This window comes from Rhinolophus ferrumequinum, chromosome 7, assembly GCF_004115265.2.
Source record: "Rhinolophus ferrumequinum isolate MPI-CBG mRhiFer1 chromosome 7, mRhiFer1_v1.p, whole genome shotgun sequence".
In the NCBI taxonomy this organism is placed as follows: Eukaryota; Metazoa; Chordata; class Mammalia; order Chiroptera; family Rhinolophidae; genus Rhinolophus; species Rhinolophus ferrumequinum.
Window position 1 is genome coordinate 64,073,230 of NC_046290.1, and position 7,375 is coordinate 64,080,604.

A 7,375-nucleotide genomic window follows, 5' to 3' on the forward strand; every position below is an offset into this window, starting at 1 on the left:
ACATGCTATTTCCTGTTTCTTTATTTTTGCTTGTCCTGGCTCTCCACTTGGTACCCTCTACATTTCCTCTCTCACCACGGAAAAATGAAACAAAACAAGAAGACATCAATTAAAGCTCTGCCTTCTCAATGCTTCCTCAAGCCCTACTGTTCCCATCTGAATCTTCTTTCTTTCCCCCCCTATGATATTTATTATTAATATTATACATCTTCGAAATTATTGCTAAACATCGTATCTGTATTTTATTTGGTAACTTTCAAAATAATTTTGTGAGTTCTTTTTCTCCAACACACATGACAAGAATCATATCTTAAATATTCTTTCTTGGTACAGAATTTTAGCTGGACTTGTAATTATTATACAAGTTTATTATTATTACTATTTACTATATACTATTTCCATTATTATTATGCATACCTGTGGATTCACTGATAATAACTGAGGGTCCAATGGAGACTATGGATTGTCCCTGAACTCACTTGTATATGTGGGGGTAAAACTGGCCTCATTATTGCACTAGGGGGAGAAATCCTCAGAAAACAATGTCAGAACATGTGTGTTTTTAGCTTGGTGAAAGTGGTGAATTTTAAAATTGTATGCATATCTGCATATTATCTGTTTTAATATTTTGATTCAACCACAAACCTTCTTCTTAGAACTTCAACTTATTAACAAACTGAAGTAGTCCCTTTCTGGCTTTCTTAGGAAAAGGATGAACAAACAGATGGGCCTTCCCTGGAATGTCAACCAACAAGAGCCCTGCTCCTGCTGACAGAGCTTGTAAATTTTACTGGTGACTCTTCTAGACCCCTCTAGAACATAGGCTCTGCTGCTCAGTTTCCCTGGGGGAGCTGCAGCTAGAAATTACAAAGCCAAAGCCTATCTTTATTGAACTGTTGTCTTTCTTTAGGAGGCCCTAAAGAAGGCCCTAATAACCAGTAATGCTAACACGATTAAGTTAAGGTCTATTTGTTATGCTCCTAGAATTTTCTGCTTCTAACATAGCTGCAGTGGTTACTGTCAAGATCTAACCATTTCAACTACATCAAATGAAAAAGCTTTTGCATAGCAAAGGAAACCATCAACAAAATGAAAAGGCCACCTACAGAATGGGAGAAAATATTTGCAAATCATATATCTGATAAGGGGTTCATATCCAAAACACATAAATAAAATGTATAAATGTATAATGAACTCATACAATTCAATAGCAAAAAAAACAAACAATCCAATTAAAAAATGATCAGAGGAACTGAATAGACATATTTTTCAAAGATATATACAGATGGTCGACAGGTACGTGATAAGGTGTTCAACATCACTAATCATCAAAGAAATGCAAATCAAAACCATAATGAGACACCACTTCACACCTGTTAGGATAACTATCATCAAAAAGACAGATAACGAATTCTGGTGAGGATGTGGAGAAAAGGGAACCCTTGTTCTCTGTGGGTGGGAATGTAAATTGGTGCAGCCAATTTTTTGAGGAACCTCTATATTATTTTCTGGAAATAATATAGAGGTTCCTGGAAAATAATATAGAGGAAAATAATATAGAGGTTCCTCAAAAAATATATAGATATATATAGAGAAAATAATATAGAGAAAATATATATAGAGAAAATAATATAGAGGTTCCTCAAAAAATTAAAAATAGAATTGCCATATGATCCAGCAACCTCACTTCTGGGTATATATCCAAAGGAAATAAAACCACTATCTCAAAAAGATAGCTGCACCCTTATGTTCATTGCAGCATTGTTTAAAAAAGCCAAGGCATGGAAACAACCTAAGTGTTCTTTAACAAACGGATAGATAAGGAAAATGTGGTACATATTGCTATACACATATAATAATATAGTGCTATATATAATATATAGCATATATTATTAAACCATTAAAAAAAAGAAGAAAACCCTGCCATTTGTGAAAACATGGGTGGACCTTGCGTGCATTATGCTGAGTGAAATATGTCCGGGAAAGACAAATATTGTGTGATCTCATTTATATATTGAAGCTTAAAAAAACCAGAATTCATAGATAAATAGAACAGATTGGTGTTTGCCAGAGGCAGAGGCCCAGGGTGAGGGGACAGGGGATGGGGAGAAGGATGGGAGGGAGGAAGTCAAAAGGCACAAATTTCGAGTTACAAGATAAATAAGACCTCGGCATGTAATGCACAGCGTGGTGACCGTAATAAACAATATTGCACTGTGTATTTGAAAGCTGCTAAGAGAGTAAGTCTTGAAAGTTCTCACCACCTGAAAAAAATTATAACTATATGAAGTGGTGGATGTCAACGAAACTTACTGTAGTGATCATTTTGCAACATAGACATATATCAAATCATTATGTTGTACACCTTGGACACATACAATATTATGTGTCAATTATGTCTCAATAGAACTAGGGCAAAACCCACCCAATGTTGTAAATTTTGCTGTTTGAAACATTACCTTTTACATTAATAAATTCTCTGTGGAAAACCCAGGGACTTTGAGTAACAAAACAATTTAAATAAAAAAGATTATAAGGCTAATTGAATCAGATTTCCCCTGGGATTTGTAGGAGATGAACACCTCCCCTAATCTCACAAGGAACCAATAGACACTACGCTTGTAGAGAGGCTGAGCAGCCTGGCTGAGTGCTTCTTCTATCCTTCCTAAACTCATAGGAAACTTTAAACTTTAACATTTAAATTTCCATAGCTGTCAAACTTCCTTTGCATAAAATAATCTTATGCCAAATCCTACTAGTTTTAATATTGAATATTATTAATTATAGAAAAACTGATACTATTAAAAGATTAGAAATCTTTATACCAGCAATTGGACTTTGGTTAAATTATGGCACATCGAGACTGTTGAATACCGTAATTATTTCCACCAAGGATTTAAAAAACAAAAAGCTCTAACAATTTCAGAGATGAGGCTGATCCAGAAGCTTTCTTTGTTAGTAAATAAGTTCTGAGGTTATTAGCTAGTCCGCATTTATTGAAGGATTTCTTCCTTCCTTTAAAAATTAATCCCAAGAAACCCTGCAAATGTTCTTATACCCAGCAACCTCTGCTTTGTGCAAAATAGCCTCTGAACAGAGATTTGTTAACTTGATTTCTGTAAAAAGCATAACTCTATTTTCAGGGTTGGCGTAAGAGATGTCTTGAAATTTTAACATTTCTTTCTTTTAAAAACCTTATTATAACCATAAAGACTGGGCCAACTTGATTTCATAGTGAATTACCCATCTCTTGTCTTTTTCTTCAGAGTCTTAACTATATCTACCAAAGAAAGATGAGTCAGGAACACCTTGTTAACACCAAAATGGCTAGAATGTCCTGCTTTGGAGGTATTCCGTATAATACTATGTTGAACCATATGACATCGCCAATATTTGGCCATTTTTTATTTATAAAGATGGTAGCTTTATATGATCAACCTAAGACATCTTTTCTCCCTCTGTCTGGTAAGCGTTAGCTGGGCTTTCAGAAGAGGACAGAAGGCGGAGCTTTCCCAGCCTCCTCCATCCTCATCTCTGTGCCTACAAGGAAGTGGGGGGAGGGTTAGTACCAGCTTGTCCCTCTCACTTAGCTCAGTAAGTACAGAGAGAATATCTCCAGGGGCTTCACTTATAGACAAATGTGCTAATTTGGGATTTTAAATTGTTGTATCTCTTCAATAGCTCATCATTTTATTATTGCTTCTTCTCACCCCTGTTCTCTTCATTTCCTATTCAGTTTATTAGCCTCTGTACTTTCAGAAGGCAATCAAAACCATGCTTTTAAGAAGCTTCTAACAATCACTGTATGGCTTCAGCTATTCTGCATCTTCATTTATTAACTGTCATGAAGGATTCTCTTTTCAGTCAAAGTGAATGGAGAGAATATGTGGTAGGAGTTGTACAAATCTCATTTGGGAACGTCCAAAAATTCTTTTATGATTTAATAACAGCAAACGTGGTATGCCTTGTATTCTGCACACAGGATTCCCTTCTTCCGAAGATGTAGCCCTTTACTTACCAGTGTGTGGACCACGGAGTGACTTTGGGAAAAGGTGAAAAACCCGGCGATGCTCAGCATTGGTAGAAGGATAAGTGACAGAAAACATGTCTGTCTTCTGTCACTTATCTACTTTTACTACCCTACAACTCTCTGCCTATTACAAAAATTAAATATGAGATCAGAAAGAGATCTTAAAGTCATCTAGGGCATGGTGGTTGACACTTGCAAATCGGATGAAAATTATGGATTCTCTACCCAGAAAAATGAAATGACATAATCGCCACATCTTAAGTTTGATTTTAGAAGTTATGTAGCTCTTACAGAATTGGTGGACACCGAATTAAGAATCCATGACTCAGGAATCCTACCACCTTATTTACATGTGGGAAAGCTGTAAATAAGGACCAGGCAGATATAGTGACTTGCCCCAGAATGTACACTTTCAGTCATAAATTGGAGAGTGGCTCAAACTCAGTTCTAGTATCTCCACTTTTAGTTCTCTTTCTTTGAGTGTCAGGTGTATGCCTCATTCTCATTCCCTTCCTTACATGCAGAACTCTATAAAACCAAACTACAGGAGGAGGGAGGGGTTGACAGAAGAGTTTTGTGGGATCCCCCACTTCTAAAACATACAACCAGGAGATGCAGGAAGAGACTATACCAAAAACATTAAAAAACTTGGTCAATTTGTTGAAAAAAATTTAGATTTTTTTGACAAAATATCAAATCATTCATGGTTTTATTTTTCAGTTGGATCAATCAGCTTGTGTTCTGTTGCAGCTTATTCTCCTTATTTTTATATATTCACCAGCACGAAAATAGTTCTGACTCTTTTTGCTTTTATTTATCTTCTTCTGAAAGAAACCAGCTGAAACAAAGGTCAGAGTTGAAGGAAATTATTTTATTGACGACATCAAATATTTACTGAATTTTGCCTTCATCCTGGCACAGAACCAAATTGCTATTTCTGCCTGGTGGGTTTACAGACAGAAATACCATGGATGTGGAAGGCTTTTCAAGTGTAGAGAGTACAATGGATTAGATCCTGGTTTAACTGGTTTTGCATTTTCAGCTTTAAATGATGAAGAAATGAAAAGGAAAGATGGGAGTATAATCAGTCATTCATGGGCCAAAGAATGTCTTACATCACATATGAAAATGAATGTGCCCTCCTATTGGACATGCAACATGTCATTGGAAGAAGAAACCAGAGTCACTCCTTATACTTCGCTCTTTGTTCTATAGGAGTGTTTATTAGGAACCAGAAACCCTTCACAGCTTTCTTCACTCCTGGTCCTGGAAGTAATTTGGGATACAGGAGACCCCAGATTCCCCCAACTGTAAAATGAGAAAATAGAATACACCTATCTAGAAAGTTTAAACAAGAGATTAATAAAGAGTCCCCCACAAACAAACCAAAACCAAAACCAACCTCCAGGTTATCCACCCAGGGTGGCAAAATTCACACCATTTATTATAACATGAAGCTGCAAGCCCTGCCTTTTTTGTTCTCGCAGTGAGACACAGCTGACCGCAGCTGACATTGCTCCTTGGTTGGGAAGATCCTGGGTAGTGTTTCCCAGATTTCGGGCTGTTACATATCACCTTCATTATTTTTATTTTTTTTATTTTTTATTATTTTTTTTTCGTCAGATGGGTAATGTGCCGATGTCATAACAAGGTTTGTGGGACGCACATCTCACGCAAAAGCGTGAACACCCAATCAGCACACTTATGAACTACAAAAGGATCCCTTCATTATTTTTGTCAGGACAATTTTCTTTAAATTGACTCTGACCTTTTTTTTTTTTTTAACTCAAGTAAGTCTTTTTCATTATAAATGGAAAACTAGTATTGCTTATTATAACTAGTGAGTGACTGTAAAAAAATAAACATATAACTATTAAAATGAAAATGACTGTGTGCCCTTAAAGTCATTTTGCGTACAGAGTGTGTTTACCTTCTCCTCCTTTGAGATGCACGGTCCAGGAGATCTCAGACACTGAGGTGTAGGTGCCTGCTTGGGGAACAGAGCAAGGACACAGAACTCTAGGAATGCCGTGTGCAGGGGGGCTTTTATTGCCCGGTTCACATCAGGGAGCGCATAATCAAGAAAATTGTCCGTTCACACAGCAAACCGATGTGGGCCTTGGCTGGCTCTGTCCAGCCTGTTTTCTCCTTCCGCATCTAGCTTGGTCTCCTGGCTTGGTCCATACTCATCTGTGCCTTTAGGGTCAGCCACATGGTTTCCTTTTGGCCACCAGCACTCGTGGTGTGGATTTCGGCTTTGGTCCTTGTTGTTTGGCCTTTCTTTCCTGAAGGACCTGGGGCGTGGGGCCGCCAGTTTTAAAGGGGAAGCCCTAGTCTTTTTATAGCTTCTCTCCTTGCCATTCCCTTATTCCATGAGGATCCCATCAGCTCAGTGCGGAGTGCTGCTTTTCCTCCTTCTTCAGCCTGAAGGGGTGACCCAGTTAAGGGGAGGCAGGCTAGCAGGGCTTCTTTGCCTCTGTCAGCTTTTCCAGGACTCAGTGTGTGCGCAAGTTAGAGTGACCTGTACATGGTGTTCTTGGTGGGGATTTTAATACAGGGAGTCTTTTGCTGTTTTCTGCAGTCAGAGGAGAAGCTGTGTGTTTGGAAAAGAAGTTTGGAAGAAGGAAAACCAGAGTGAGCAGGCTCCTCCTGTTGATTGAGACTCCCTAGGTGTCTGGGCACCCCTCCCCCCTCAGCTGCTTAGAGACCTCAGTTCCCTTCTGTGTAAGTGAAGTGGGTGAGAGGAGCCCAAGGGCTTTCTCAGCTGTGACTTTGCAATGCCTTCCCTCCCTGTGCTGCAGCACCTGAGGCCAGCAGCTGCCTGGCTGTGGCCCTGAGGCAGCCTCCCTACGTCAGGTGCGGCCAGGGACCAGGTCCAAAGCTGAGGTCCCTTTGTCCTGCAACTGGAGGTCAGCTGTGGGAAGGAAGCTGGACTGCCCAAGCTGCTCTCACCTTTTGTGGTGAGACCTGAAATCAGGGCAGCTTCTCAGTTGCCCAGCTTTGGGTGAGCGGGCGTGCCCAGCACAGAGGTCTCCCCAGGTGGGTACTGGGAAGCGCAGCTGCTTTAACTGAGATGTAGCATGAGAGCAAACAACCTGAAGCTTTGCTCTATGGGGTTGTTAGGCATGTCCGTTAGCTTCTCTGAGCTTTATTTATTCTCATCTGTAACATATATGTATGGAAGCGATTCAGAGGGAACCTAGAATAGAGGGTTCAGGAGGTCCCTTCCAATATCAACATGCTTTGATTCCAAGAGTCTAAAGATTCCCTGTTTAAAATATGATTTTATATGTCTCAAACCCTCAATTCAACGTCTATTCCATACTCTCCTAATTATTATTAGCC

The 7,375-nt window shown here is 39.0% G+C and overlaps 1 non-coding gene across 1 annotated transcript; it reads right to left on the reverse strand.

Annotated features, from left to right (window-relative positions):
- Positions 1-5,647: 5,647 nt before the first annotated feature.
- Positions 5,648-5,751, reverse strand: LOC117025381 (small nucleolar RNA U13). Its single transcript, XR_004423594.1, has one exon. It is a non-coding gene; the product is annotated as a small nucleolar RNA U13 (small nucleolar RNA).
- Positions 5,752-7,375: the final 1,624 nt, after the last annotated feature.